The sequence below is a fragment of the Delphinus delphis genome, chromosome X, assembly GCF_949987515.2.
Source record: "Delphinus delphis chromosome X, mDelDel1.2, whole genome shotgun sequence".
In the NCBI taxonomy this organism is placed as follows: domain Eukaryota; kingdom Metazoa; phylum Chordata; class Mammalia; order Artiodactyla; family Delphinidae; genus Delphinus; species Delphinus delphis.
The window spans coordinates 30,373,888-30,390,080 of record NC_082704.1 but is presented as its reverse complement, the minus strand read 5'-3'; the positions used below and the strand labels follow the sequence as shown (position 1 = coordinate 30,390,080).

Here is a 16,193-nt window from a genome sequence, read left to right as displayed (position 1 = left end):
AGGTTCTTCATCTACAGATTCAACCAACCACAGGTCAAAAATTAAAAAAAAAAAAATTCCAGAAAATTCCAAAAAGCAAAACTTGAATTTGCCACACAGCTGCAACTAGTTACATAGCAATTACATTGTACTTATAACTATTTACATAGCAATTACATTGTACTAGGTATTATAAGTAAACTAGATATGATTTATGCATTCGGGAGGATTATATGCAAACACTACACCATTTTATGTAAAGGACTTGAGCATCTACCCAGAGTCCTGGAACCAATCTGAACCCCACCCCCAATACCGAGGGATGACTGTGTTAACTAGCAGAGTGTTTTTCTATAAATCTTTCATTTTTATCTGCTTCTACTTAATAGCACTGCCCTATTTTGGGCTATTTGACCATAAATTTCCATTCTGTCTCCTTTCAAAATCAATATGTAATGTTTAGGAGGGCTAAAGAGATATTCGGATGATGACTTGAAAAAGATATTCTACATCAGACAATCAGGCTCACCTTTCCCCTTGATACTTTTCCTCAACCCTAAGCTAAAACTAAAAGAATAGCTTTTACCTTAAAGTACCTTAAAGTATCAGAATATGTAAAAATGCTGGAAACTGGTCTTAGCATTTCACACAAGTCCTATAAAATCAAACAAAAAGAAATCTAAAACCCCAGCAGAAATTAATAAAGAGTATTGGATGCATGGTAGAACTTTTAAATGTTTATAAAAACCAGAATGATGTGACTAGAATGAGAAACAATACTAAAGTTTGTCAACCCAAAGGACCACAAACTATAAAGAGTCCAAAAGGTAGTTTATTTGGGGTCTTAGAATTGCTATTCTGGGAACACAGATTCCAGAGGAACACAGAATAGTGTCCCATCAGAGGAAATGGATAGGGGTTTTTACGGGAAAAAGCGGGAAGCTCATGCAGGCTTAGAAAAGTTGTTTCCCAAGAATTTGGATTGGAGGATAAATTTGTTCTATAAATACAATTGGGTTATTGAGCATATCTCATCTGTTACTACGGAAAGGTATGTTTTCTCTAGTTCAGAAAAAGTACAGTTCTCAGCATTTTTTTTTTCCTTTTGGCAACTCAGCAACTATTCAGCAGTTTTATTTAGACTGTTCAGCAAAAGTTCAGCACAAGCAGTGAACATGGAGGTCCTCAGGGCACGTCTCAGTCATTACTGACCTTGCTCCTTTCACATGTTCAACCTAAGTTCTATCTCCTCGGTTAGGATGGAAAAGTGGTAAAAGGAGATCTTGACTCACTCTCAGTCTTGCTTTCCAACTTCCTGATATGACAAGGGAAGCTGGAAGACTAGAAAATCTGCATTAATCTAAAAAACTGGCAGTAGAGAAAGTATAGATACTATATAGTTGGCGTATATACGCCAAATGTGGGAATAAACATTTTTTAAAGCACGTTACTGTAAATTCACAGAGCCACATAATTTTTATAGCTACTCTTATAATTTGACAAAAATTAAGAGCGGGTCTACTGTAATCAACTTCCTACATCTCAATATAAAGTTCTTCCTTCCAGCCCTTTAACTCCTTCATTCACAAATATTGTGTTCTATGACATCATTGCAGATCTCCTTGACTTTTGTCCAACTCTCTTGCTTCCTCCAAACTTTACTTTCTTCCCTTTCCAGCTTTCTCTGAGAAGACTTATCTTATAAACCTGGGGAGAGTTAAGTTTATCATACTCAGTATTTCCAGAATATCATGTGCACTACCTCTGTCATGGCACTTAACTCATTGTAGGGAAATTTTTGTTTGCATGTTTGTCTCTCCATTATACAGTGAATCCCTAGTTATTAACATAGAAAAATTTTCAATGAAACACAATACAAATTGAATTAACAGGGTGAAGTCATGGCTTTTAATATGTATATTCAAATCCAAATTATCAACTGCATCACTTTCAGTGTTAATATCACCAAACTTCAGGGGTTTTGGGCTTTGATCTGTAACTAATTTATGAGGTTACTGTGATGCATAAATGACATAATCTGTAAAGTTTCCTGGAAAAAAAATATACCTAACTAATGCTAGTTTCTTTTTATCTAATGAATTTAAGGATTTTTAAACATATTATGAAATATATAAATATGGCATTGTGATAGGTTAAACACAATAAACTATAATTAATCCTGGTAGAGCCTGAAAATCATTTAATAAACTTCAATGCATATTTCTAATAAACATTTTTCAAAGACGGAAATAGAAAAGTCATTTCTTAATATATTCTAAGTCAACAGCCAGTATAATAACAATGTGTGGATGTAGGATTAAACATATAAAAACATTTTTTAAAAAGTTAAAAGTACAGCAATAGGTCATACTATTTATGATAGATGAGACATCAAAATCAATGATAAAAGAAAACATGTTAGATAAATTTAGACTCTTGGCCTCATTTCACACACGAAAATAAATTCTAGGAAGATTAAAAAGTTGACTATTTAAAACCTATCCAAGTAAACACAAGAAGAAATTGAAAAGGATATTTAGCCAACTATTGGATATTTACCTAACATCTAAGATGAAGAAACCATAGGTGATTACACAAATGAGAAGACTGAGAGATTTGGCTACATAAAAATATAACATTTCTGACTACAGAAACATTTTTTTAAAATGTAAAGTAGAACATAACTAATTATCAGAGAAATGCAAATCAAAACTACAAGCAGGTATCACCTCACACTGGTCAGAATGGCTATCATCAAAAAGACTACAAACAATAAATGCTGGAGAGGGTGTGGAGAAAAGGGAACCCTCTTGCACTGTTGCTGGGAATGTAAATTGGTACAACCACTAGGGAGAACAGTATGGAGGTTCCTTTAAAAACTAAAAATAGAACTACCATATGACCCAGCAATCCCAATCCTGGGCAGATATCCGGAGAAACCATAAATCGAAAAGATACATGCACCCCAATGTTCACTGCAGCACTATTTACAATAGCCAAGGCATGGTAGCAAACTAAATGTCCTTTGCCAGAGGAATGGATAAAGATGTGGTGTATATATATATATATATACAATTGAATATTCCTCAGCCATAAAAAAAGAACAGAATAATGCCATTTGCAGCAACATAGACAGACCTAGAGATTATCATATTAAGTGAAGTCAGAAAATGACAAATATATATCAATCATATGTGGAATCTAATTTTAAAAATGATACAAATGAACTTATTTACAAAAGAGAAACAGACTTACAGATATCAAAAACAAACTTAGGCTTACCAAAAGGGAAACATCGTGGGGGGGGGATAAATCAGGAGCTTGGGATTAACATACACACACCACTATATAAGATAGACAAGGAACAAGGAGCTACTGTATAGCACAAGGAACTATACTCAATATTCTGTGATAACCTATATGAGAAAAGAATATGAAAAAGAATGGATATATGTATAACTGAATCACTTTGCTGTACATTTGAAACTAACACATTGTAAATCAACTATACTCCAATAAAATTTTTTAAAAAACGTAAAGTAGACTGGGATAAAATAATTGCAGCAAGAAACAAACATAAGCAAAATTACAAGATAAAGCAATGACTGACATAAAATATTTGTCTCAAATATTTAACAATTGTGTTAAAATACTATATTATAAAATATACCTATAGGTTTATTTAGAAGAACAGTGTATAATGCATCCCCTAGATACTGGGAAATGAATATGAACATGATGTTTCCATATTCTCATTCATACTTCTGTTCAAAATCACCATTTCCATTCTGTATATTAGTAATACGATCTCAGTGTGCAAAATTTTCTACAATTTCTAAGCTGTGTGAGATTATAAAATTTTAAGATGTGTTTACAACACAAAAATTATATGTGGATATAAGTCTTTAGTCCTTCCAAAATTCTCTCTTCCTTAAAAGCAACAAGAAATTTTACAAAAATTGTCAGAATCAACTAATTCAGGACTCTGGAAGTTACTTAAAAGCTCAAAGCAATCCAGGGAGTGTTTATTCAAAAAAAATGACTGAATTTTGCTAAGAGCAGCAGTCTCTGTAGCATTTTAACTTGCCCTATTTCATTACCCGTCTCAGGCTCCGGGGTAGCCTTGAAAACCAAGAGCCTGCAATCTCAGTGCAAACTAGCAGCCCAATACCTACCAGAGGGAACAGAGTTAGCACACTCCTTCAGAGCCTCATTTCCAGAGAATTGTCATTATTTGACATGTCTGGTGGTCCCCTGGAAGAATTAACACCAATTCTTCAAAAACTTTTTCAAAAAATTTTTTTAAAAAGAGGAATTCTTCCCTACTCTTTGTATGAGACTGATAATATCCTGATACCAAAACCAGACAAAAATAGCATAAGGGAAAAAATATATAAATCAATATCCTGTATGAATATAGATGCAAACATCCTTAACGAAATACTAGCAAATATATGAAAAAGGTTGGACACCAATATAATGGGTATTATCCCAGAAATGCAAAGTTGGGGCAAGCCGCTCAGGCGGTCCTGCGGATCTGTCTTTTGCTTCAACAGTGTTGGGGCAAAACAGACCGAGGGACGCCCCTTGCTCCAGCCTCCAACCACCCTCCAACCTTTTTTCCAGTCGCAACTTTCGGAATCAGCCACTCAGCCACCCTCAGCTTTCGGGACCAGCCAACGCCATTTTTTGAGCTTAACTCCGTATTACCGATCAACCATGAGCTCCCAGATTCCTCAGAATTATTCCACTGAGGTAGAGGCTGCCATCAACCGCCCAGTTGACATGCATCTGGGTCCTCCTACACCTACCTCTCTCTGGGCTTCTATTTCCACCGCGAGGATGTGGCTCTGGAGAACGTGGGCCACTTTTTCTGTGAATTGGCCAAGGAGAAGCACGAGGGCGCCCAACGTCTCTTGAAGATGCAAAACCAGTGCAGCAGCCGCACCCTCCTCCAGGAGCACAGAAGCCGTCCCAAGATGAGTGGGGTAAAACCCAGGATGCTATGGAAACCGCCATTCTCATGGAGAAGAACCTGAGCCAGGCCCTTGCGGACCCGCAGGCCCTGGGTTCTGCCCGCGCAGACACGCACCCCTGTGACTTCCTGGAGAGCCGCTTCCTGCAGGAGCAGCTGAAACTCATCAAGCAGATGGCGACCACCCGACTAACCTCCACAGGCTGGCTGGTCCCAGGCTGGGCTCAGCCAGTATCTCTTTGAAAGGATCACCCTCAAGCACAACTAGGAGCCTCCAGAGCCCAGAAGCCTTTGAGGAGCCGCCCTGGTGTCAGGACTTCTGCCTGAAGCCCGTCTCTGCAGCCACTAGGGCTTTGTAACCGCCCTGGGGCCCTCTCCCAAGCCTTGGACCAAATGGAAACAATAAAGCTTTTGGCAGCAAAAAAAAAAAAAGCAAAGTTGGTTCAACCTGTGAAAATCAATCAATATAATGCCCCTTATTAACAGAATAAAGGGAAAAACACTACCTGATTACCTTAATAGACTCAAAAAAGCATTTGACAAAATCCAACCCCTTTTGTGATAAAAACAGATATGTGGAATCTAGAATGATGGTACAGATGAACCGGTTTGCAAGGCAGAAATAGAGACACAGATGTAGAGAACAAATGTATGGACACCAAGGGGGGAAAGCTGGACGGGCGGGGAGCGTTGATGGGATGAATTGGGAGATCGGGATTGACATATATACACTAACACGTATAAAATACATAACTAATAAGAACCTGCTGTATAAAAAAATAAAATAAAATTCAAAAAAGTATTTAGCTCTGAAACAAAAAAATGATATTTTAAGAATAAAGTTGTATTACTAAAAAAAAAAATACTGAATCATCTCCATCAACCCTCAACCACACCTCAGTTCCCCCTTCGTAGCCCTTGAGGTCAGGTGTTGGCTAACTACATCCATGTGCCAAATCCTGGTGACTACTGATATTGATAAATAAAGTTTTCTCGGAATACAGTCACACCCATTCTTTCAAGGATCGCCTATGGCTGCTTTCAACCTACAAAAGTAGAGTTGAGTAGCTGCGAAGACTAAAATATATATTACTTAGCCCTTTACAGAAAATGTTTGCCATTCTCTGGTTTAAGATGCCGTTTGAAAATCCCAAGTTTTTCCTTGTTTGTTTTTTGGTTTTGTTTTGTTTTTCCATTGGCTTTCTTCTTTCTTAATTGCTGCATGTGAAAAAAAATAAAATGCCCTTCTACTCCATGTGTGCTTTTCTTTTGTCCAGTTAATTTATTTAATTAGTTTTTCATCTTATAATATTTCTCACTATACTATAAAATCATGAGAACAAGTATAATGTTTGCCTTCTGTATCATTATCTCCATCTACCTACTATATATTAAGAACTTAATATTTATTAAATACATAAATCAATGCCACATCAGTAAAACACCTTAAACTTATTTTGGAACAAGGAAGAGAATAAATCCATAAATTAATAAAATATACCAATTCTCCTAAAATTCATTTCAATATATTTCTATCATATTAACAATTCATACTAATAATTTGAGTAATGTATTACTCTGAAAAGAACATGCCTATTATACAATGTAGTAGTTACTTCAATACTTGGCTCCTGAAACATATTGTCACTGGTTTTGTGGGGTTTTTTGTTTTGTTTATTTTTACATTTAAACTAATTTTATTCATGCTTGCCTTGGGATGGGGAATAGGTCATTCAGTAAAAACATACAATAGAAACAAAATATGTCTTATCATGTACAACTTTTAAACTACAATAATTATGTACCTTAATTACTTCCATGCACACATGTCGAACATTACAGTTTTCTTTTTAAATAAACACAATTAAGACTTCTAGGAGCATTTTATAATAAAGTAATTCCTAATTTTTCTTTGTAGATAGATCAAGTACCTCCAAAATGCAAATTCCTATACACAGTGAGCGCTTTACTTAAAATGAATACTTAAGTAAATTAAGTACATGGACAGCCTTAGGATAAGCTGACATATATTCACCTAAGTAGACAACAAACCATAGTGCCAAATGGAAAAAGTGTATTTGCAAATAAATTTCAAAAACTAAGTTAACTTTTTAGAATTAAATACAGAAAATATATTGATTTGCTAAAATAAATAAGATGTGATGTAGTAACACTTCACTATAAAGAATGCATACCAGAACATTTATAAACGGTGAGTGAATCTTATTAAGAATACTGCAATAAACGCTGGCTAAATAGAAGTGCATATTGTGAAGCACTATGGGTAGTATATGTTTTGCCACATACTTCTGTTACCTTGAGGTAGATAACACATGTGTACCAAATTCGTCATTCATTTTCAGTTGCTGCTGGTATCATGTGTTTTAAAGAAATGTGTACAGTAGGAAAAACTTGGAAATACTCAAGAATGAAAAATATTTTAAGAAAAAAATATATATTTTCATGCAATTATGTAGTCTCACTGTGTAAATTTCAAGGCAAGATTTTTGTTTCCTGTAAAACAGATCATTGTTCTATGAGAGAATGTTTTTTACTTGTCTTAGTGCATTTCTTTTATCTCCTCCCGCATTGCATTATTTTGCTCCATTCTTTATTTTTGTGTGCAAATGACATGCCAGTTAAAATGAAAACCATCTCACATGTAGAAAAAAAGTCTGGATTTTAAAAACCAAGAAAAAAATGCTTTCTAAATGACACCATCTGATTCAAGTAAAAAACTGACTTAAACACTAGTAATAACAAAGACAAAACACATTTCATGAAGAATACAAAAAGAAATGCCTGCTGAGTGTTTTAGTTCAGATGTTTCAGAATGCTGCTGTATGTTTTATGAGAAATCTGAGGGGAAGATTTCATAGCAGGAGGTGTTAATGTGGCCTGCATTGACTTAAGTGGTGATCCAGCTGGACTGTGAAACTGTGGGATGCCTATGGATTCAAGCTGCTTGTTAAAGAGGAACTCCCCACTGTTGTTCAGAAATCCTTCCTCACTTCCTCTCTCCTCAAGCTTCCCATCCTCTACCGGCTCAGTTTCTAGCATTTCAATATCTTCTTCTTTGCTAAAGAACTTGTCCAGGTAATTGGGGTAAGTGTTTTCCTTTTCAATTTGCTCATCCTTCCTTACCTCACAACAAAACTGACTTATGAGAAAACAGTCCTCCCCATCACCCACAAACTGGCTATCCCAAGAAGACTGGTACAAGCCTTCTAACTGAGCCAAATTGGCCATTCTTTTTTCCTGTTTTTCTCGGCTTACTGACTTTGATATCAAACTTTTCAATTCTAGTTGGGACACTGAGCTATTCAAGTCATTCAATTTGTCATCAACAGCAGTAGGCTCATGTTGTGAATTAAGCTGAATAGTTCCTGCAATAAAGGAATCAAAATCAAATCCCTGATTCTTTTCCCTTTCTTTTTCAGCAAGTTGCTGTGATGCTATTGGACTTTAACCAATCCATTCCTTTCACATTTTGACTTGCCTTTCTTATCAGATTTTTCTTTGCTTTGTTCTTTCCAATAAGTGTGGGTTCATAGTAATGATTAACTTCACTCTCTCTCCAAACCAAGTTATCTAAGTATGATGATGACCTCGTTTTGTAGTTACCAGTATGGCTACACTCCAGATCACAATATTTGTTTTCATGATGATCTGGGTATTGCCAACAAGGCTCAGTAGAGTAATTGGTCTCAAAAGCAGGATCCTCCAAATACTTTTCACTATCTCCATCCAAATATTTTCGAGATCAACTTGTACTTCTTCTTCATCAGTGACATCAGACAGAGCTCTTGGGTCAAGCTGAACTTCATCAGTATCAAAGTTGTTATGTATAGGCCAATTATGCTCTGAAAATTGACAATCATGGTACCTTTCCCAGTTATAAATGTGACTATGAGTTTCATCCATAAGCAAAATATCATCAACTTCATCTTTAATATGAAAAGGATGACCTGAAATTGGCTCATCCATTGGAAAAGAATAAATGCTCATGTAAGGATGAGAAAGCACTTCTTCTGCTGTCAACCAATCCATGGGGCTAAATGTCAAAATTTGTTCCAGGAAATCCAGTGCTTCTCGACTGATTCCGGGGAGCAGCTGAGTTAAGGGTTTGTGTGGCTCAGTCATGTCATTTCTAATGTAAACTGGAATTATGTTGAGAAGCTCCTGTCAATCTTCCTCATGTACAATAGGAATAGACTCTAAAATCAGCTGCATCTGTTCAAGTTCATGTGCACCTGCAAAGAGGGTTTTACCAGGCAGCATTTCAGCAAAGATGCAGCCTGCAGCCCACATGTCAATGGCTTTAGTATAAGTATTAGGAGAAAGTAAAAGAGGTGGGGATCTGTACCATTTAGGAACCAATCCTTCAGAAAGATGACCTTAATGGGAATAATGGGGATCCATGATCCACGCAAGACCAAAGTCACCTATCTTCAGCACCAAGTCTTCAGTATTAATGAAAAGATTAGCTGGTTTCAGATCTCTGTGCAGTACGTTTGCTGAGTGAATATATTTGAGCCCACGTAGCAGCTGATACATGAAAAGCCTGGCATGCTCTTCCAGTAACGGGCCCTGCTCCAGCACATTAGCCAAGTCTGCCTCCATGTACTCCTGAACAATGTAAACACTGTTCAATTTGGTAAGAGAGCCCACATCATCTGTTAACAGGCTACTACTAGGACCAAGAATTTCAAACACCTTCACAATGTTATCATGGTCAAGTCTAAGAATTTTGATTTCACGTAGAGCATGTTTGACACTCTGGGGATCAGTAAGGACAATTTTCTTGATGGCTACTCTTTTGTCACAGTCATTGTCTACAGCAGAAAAAACCAAGCCATTGCCTCCACAACCCAATGGTTTTAAGTCCATATAACTAGAGCCCAGATTTCATGAGACTTTTAAATTTCTCTGCCATTTTGAAACCCTTACTATTGCCTCTTCCTTTCAAATTGTTGAACTTGTGTAAATAAGGAAGAAAATTGGCATCAAAAGGAAAGATCTTTCAAAAAGGTAGAAAAAATAATAATTTTGCTTCCACAGCAAGGTGGTTTCATTGCATATGCCAACCAGGCCTGTTGAGTTCCCCTTAGATTTAAAGCTCAAAAAGCTCTACTCATACTGAGAATTAAAAAGATTGCAGTACTCATAGGTGAAGAAAGGGGCAGCAACTCTGCAGACATTTAAAGAAAACACTCAAGAAACTCAAACGGAATGAAGTGACATTCAGATTTACTGTGCTGAAGGATTTAACATTTAACAAAAATGTGAATAAATATGCATACAACAGGCTTCTATGAACATTCTCCTCGCAGTGCAGATACATTCAGTGTTGGACTGGTCCTGAGCAGCATCATTCTAAGGTGCTGGCAAGCACTATTTCCGTTTTGCTTCTTTTCTTCCTTTGTTGCTGTATATTTCAACAGGAAGCTCTGGGGGCGGTTGGTTAACAAAATGTCTTTCGTTAGTGACCAGGTGGCTCCAGCTCACCACAATCACAATCAGACCTACCGTCCATCTTACTCTGATACAACGGGACTTCTACGATTCATCGAGGGAGTGCGGGGCCCACGGACAGCCCCCAGTGTCGGCTCAGGTCTCCGGCTGTGCTGGCGGTGGCGTCTCCGAGGCACGGTTTTGTTATTTTAAAGCAAATTTGTGGAAGTTTCAGGGAAATTTTTTAAATGGCAATATTTTAATTGTAAACAACAACTTTATAAGTCATATATATGTAAAATATAGTTTGTTTTTAGCTATGGAATTCGATGTCAATATTGCTTTCCTTTCCCCTTTAAGAAGCTTTAGAAGGAGTTTCCGTTTTCTGTTAATTAAAATTTCACAGTAACTTTTTTTTTTTTTTCCGGTACACGGGCCTCTCAGTGTTGTGGCCTCTCCCGTTGCGGAGCACAGGCTCCGGACGCGCAGGCTCAGCGGCCATGGCTCACGGGCCCAGCCGTTCCGCGGCATGTGGGATCTTCCCGGACCGGGACACGAACCCGTGTCCCCTGCATCAGCAGGCGGACTCTCAACCACTGTGCCACCAGGGAAGCCCCACAGTAACTTTTAATCTATTCTCATTCTGCAGAGTAAACTGTTTGAACAGGGAATAAATAAAAACCAAAAAGCTTTACTAAAACTTAGAATGTGGGGATGTTTGAAATTGGGCATATGAAAGGCAGTGAATAAGTATTGGTTTCAACCTATGATGTAACAGAAGGGAGGTCATGGGGGCATTCAAGGTTAATACCTGGAGTTCACTTGGAGATGTATTGAATATTTTTAAGCCTTGGGTATTTACTGCAAGTAATCAAAAGGATCACTAACTAGAGAAAGCAGATATGGGTATGGGTTACAAATTCACAAACAGCAGTTACTAGGGTGCTCTAATTAAGGCTGTAGATGGTGTCTCTTTGACGTAGCTACTTTGAGTGTTCTAAAATCATGATTGCTACTCCATGCTTTAAGAAATCTGCCTGATACCTGGCAGCATGTTGTTGACACTAGTATCAGTAGCTATTAATTTAGACTTGACTAGATTTTTAGTAAATATTAGTATATAAATTTAAGATAAAAGTAAATTGAGGGGCTTCCCTGGTGGCACAGTGGTTGAGAATCCACCTGCCAGTGCAAGGGACACGGGTTCGAGGCCTGCTCTGGGAGGATCCCACATGCCGCAGAGCAACTGGGCCCGTGAGCCACAACTACTGAGCCTGCGCGTCTGGAGACTGTGCTCCGCAACAAGAGAGGCCGTGATAGTGAGAGGCCTGTGCACGGCGATGAAGAGTGGCCCCCACATGCCACAACTAGAGAAAGCCCTCGCACAGAAACGAAGACCCAACACAGCAAAAATAAATATATAAATTAATAAACTCCTACCCCCAACATCTTTTTTAAAAAAAAAAAAGTAAATTGATTTTACAGGTTTTGTCCTATATCTTTAGTTTAAATATATTGTAGAAAATGTATCCTCCCAAATAGTAAATTAACTAGTAGCCACCAAAAATTTAGAAACATTGATCCAAAAATTTCAAATGATAAATTGTTCAGTCAGGGATAAGTTATTCATTACTTGAATACTAATCTTTAATAAAATGTGCATTTTAGTATTTATGAATATGTTATTAGAGATTTAAAGGATTATTATAAAAAAGCATTATTCAAAAGAACATTTTAGGTTTACTTTGGTCTTTAGTGAACATTAGAATGATGGGGTGGTCATCATATTTATCATTCAAGTACCTAGGAGAATTACCAAAATTTAATCCTGCTAGTATCATCAAGACTTGATAAATTATGAATACCAGATACTTTTTTAAAAATATATTTTCTCCTGTTGAGTTAGCAATCACCTTACATAAATGACACAGTCAAATAGGCTTTTTCTTTTCAATATAAAGTACCAGATTATGGGTGTGCTTAATGTATTAAAATGAAACCAAAACCAAAAAATCTAGAGGCATAAATTTAAAGCCACAATAATATCTTATTCTCTTACCTCTATCTTTTCTTTTTCCCACACTACTGTGCTAGGGTAGAGCCACATAGTACAAATAGCAGAATTTTTCATTAATGTATACTTGGTTAGGTAGAAAGCACCAGGAAAACACTCATCATTTCTTCTTTGTCTTTCTCCCTTTCCCACCCAAGATCCATAAAATTGCTGAGTCTTCCATTCTCTGGAGAAAATATAAACAGAGACATGGAAATCATTGCCATATTCCCATAGGGAAAGACTTGAAGCCAACTTGAAAGGAACTAGCTCAATTGCAAATCATAAGGAAAGCTCCAGGGTGGATGGGTTGTGGGACTATTTCAGGGAAACAAATCCAGGGTGTTATTCAAAAAGGTATTATACATCATATTGAGCCTTTCAGGTGTCTGGTCCTGGTGGAACTTCAGGTTCATGAATTTTTACAGGTAGAAAAGTTCTCAGAGCTGAGAGGCTTGAGATAGGAAAGTACATAATGCAAAATTTATTCAGCTGAAAGAACGAGGCCGACAGAATCTGTCTTTAGCTAAGTTTCTTATTTATTTCAGTATGTGGTAGTCAGACTGCATAGCCACAGAGCAGCGAGTCTCAGGATGATGCTTCTAGACCTATGTTTTTGGCAAATAACTTGTGATACATATAAGATGGTTAATTTCAACTGGGATAACCTGGGATAACTGGGATAAATGTATGCAGCCCATCTAGGTTCTTCTAGCAATAGAATTGCCTCTACTGTAATATAAGAAGTCTGTGTTTATATTATTTAGAGTGGCTTATATAATTTAGAGGTTTATGTATTTATTTAGTAAGGGTCGACAAAATTGGAAGTGGAACTGGAGAGTGTTTGTAATCCATGATATATCTTGGCATCTATGTCAAGAGAATTTTCTCTTTTTATTTAAGTTGATGGAAAAGTATATTGTTAGAGATACGGGGTTTAAGTTTGAGTAAGAGGTGGGTTATTAGTTACCAGGCTTCTAGATCATGTAGGCCATTAGTAATCACAGCCAGTTCATCGGGAACAGAAGACCAGCTTGGAAGAGGTCTCCCTGAAATGGTTCACACAAAGACACATCAAGCGACAAGCCCTTTGATAGAAACTGGAAGGAACTTCATGATGCAGCAGTTAACAGTCACATGGGTGGGGAGGTTGAACATCCTGCATAGTGCTGCCAGGAAATCCCTATTTTATACTAAGAGGGGGCTGGCTGGTTGCATATGTAGGATGTCCCATCTCCCCGCCCACATCGTCGAGACATACCAGACCGCCCACATCATCAGGACATATACCAGAAACACCACTCTGCCTCACTGAAGAACCATAAAATCTACGTGTCAAGGAAGTACAGATGCTAAGCTACATCACTAGAAAGGCATTCTGACAAATCTTCATTAGAGGATAGAGTACTGTTTTCTATGACCTTGGCTCATGAGACACAGTGGGTGTATGAGTGGATCTGTAAGCTCAGGGCCAGTAGGAAATTATTGAACAATAGTAGCCAGATGAAGAACCTGCAGAGTTCCCAGCAACTCCACTAGCCATACAAGTAATGCCTCCAGAATTGCACCTCCTCCTTTCAGCACTACACCAAGGTAGGTGAGTTTAGTAGTTGGACATATTTACTTAGGGTGCTCAGAGACAGAGTAGATAGAGGGAGAGAGAATTTAATTCCTACTGCAGAGAGAAGCGAAGGTTATAGCCTAAAAAGCATCCCAGAATTTCAGGTCTGAGTGTCAAGGTAATACTTTCTTAAATGTCTCAACTTCAGAAGCAGGAGATTTGGGTGCAGTGGCCCAGAGAAGATCCAGTAATTCTAAATCAAGTTCAAGTGGGTGCAAACACAGTCTAGTATCAGGGAAGAATCAAGTTGCAAGGGAGTGGGTGTGATTCCAAGGGAGAAAGTTAGTGGCATTCTCCGAAAACATTTAGAAGAAATAATTGATGTAAGATGCAGTATCCAATGATACCCAGGAGACTCCATCAAAGGCAAGGTGATACGAAACATCAAGAACAGGGCTGAGCCCTTCAAAAACATGGGATAAGGAATAAAATAGTAAAGCAAAATCCAGCTTTACTGAATTTTATGGGCTAGACTCTTCTACTTCTGGATTCTCTAGAGAAGATAATCTCAGAATAAAAATAAGTCCATATATTTATTGGACTAATTTATTTAACTAAAATATATTTAAATGGAATAAATATAGCTTTATTAAAAATACACTGTCATACTTATTTTCTCCATAGACTGAAAATTTCACTATGGACCTGTATATGAAAATTACTGATCTATAGGAGACGCTGCTGATAATCAATTCTGTCGATAGCATCAACCTGAGTGACAGCCTAGGATGCCATTGAGTTTTCCAGACTTTAATTAAGGTCCACATTAACCTGGCCATCTCAAAAGACATTGGAGTTCTAAAAAGGCTTTATTCACTATGCATTCAAATCTGGGTTAAGTTTCCAGTAAACTGCCCTGGCTTTGGCAGTCTTCAAAGAGTGCAAGTGGGCCAATGTTAGGCTAAGGAAAAGGCTGACTCAGGTTTGGGGATTCAGAGCTCTTGTATCCTTTTAATTTAATTTAATTTAATTTTGTTTTATTTTATTCTCAGCAGCACACTCTCCACTGAAATTCTGGCCTCGGTTCATGGTTCAGGAAATTTGTGATTTCATGTCTAAGGACCCCAAAATCCCACAAAATTTATGCGCAAACCATTGTTTATAATTATAATTCCCTTATACCTGTCTATGGAGTCTACAGAGATATTTCTTCTTTCATCACTGATAATGATAATTTGTGTCTTCTAGTTTTATTTTTCTCCCTCAGTCTGTTTGGATGTTTATCAATTTTATCAATCTTTTCAAATAACCAATATTTCATTTCATTGAATTTTGTCTGTTATTGTCTTTCCTCAATTTCATTGATTTCTGCTTTTGTATTCATTACCTCCTTTCTTCTGATACTTTGGATTTAATTTTTACCCTTCTTTGTCCATTTAATATGGAAGCTTAGATCATGGATCTGAGATATTTTTTCTTTTCTAAAATAAACCATTAATGTTAGTAATTTCCCTCTGAGTACTGCTTTAACACTGTCACACAAATTTTGATGTTTTAATTTTCATTTAGTTCAAATTATTTTCTAAGTTAATTTATCTTCCTTTTAGAAACATGGATTGTGTAGACCTGTGTTAATTGCCAGATGCTTTGACTTTTTTAAGATATCTTTTTGTTACTGATTTTTAGGTTAATTCTGTTATGGTCAGAGAATATACATTATATGATATCAATTATTTTAATTCCTTAAGATTTAATTTATGGCTCAGGATGTGTTGTTTCCCAATCAATTTCCATGAGCTCTTGAAAAGAATGTGTATACTCCTATTGTTGGTTAGAGTGTTTTGTAAATGCCAATTTGTTGTAGTTTGTTGTTAGTGCTGTTCAGTTCTTTCATATCGTTGGTAATTTTCTGTCTACTTGTTATGTTAATTACTGAGGAAAAGATGTTGAAATCTCAAAGTATAATTGTGATTGTACTTCTTTTCCCCTAGGGAATGCACACTTTATTGATAGAGCTATAAAGAAATGTTAAGTTACTGGTTACTGTAAATGTCAGGACTGTGGTTAATTTGGGGGGGAGAAGGGTTTACAATTGGGTCAGAGCACATGGAAGGGCTTCTAAGGTGGCTGGAAAAGTGCTATTTCCTTTTTTTGGTAAAAGATACATATCA

The 16,193-nt window shown here is 36.9% G+C and overlaps 1 protein-coding gene and 1 pseudogene across 1 annotated transcript in view; one reads left to right on the top strand and one right to left on the bottom strand.

Annotated features, from left to right (window-relative positions):
* The window catches only part of HTR2C (5-hydroxytryptamine receptor 2C), a 112,604-nt gene that overhangs the window by 45,249 nt on the left and 51,162 nt on the right, over window positions 1-16,193 (top strand). The window lies entirely within an intron of this gene.
* On the bottom strand, window positions 7,769-9,890 carry LOC132418049 (mitogen-activated protein kinase 6 pseudogene; annotated as a pseudogene).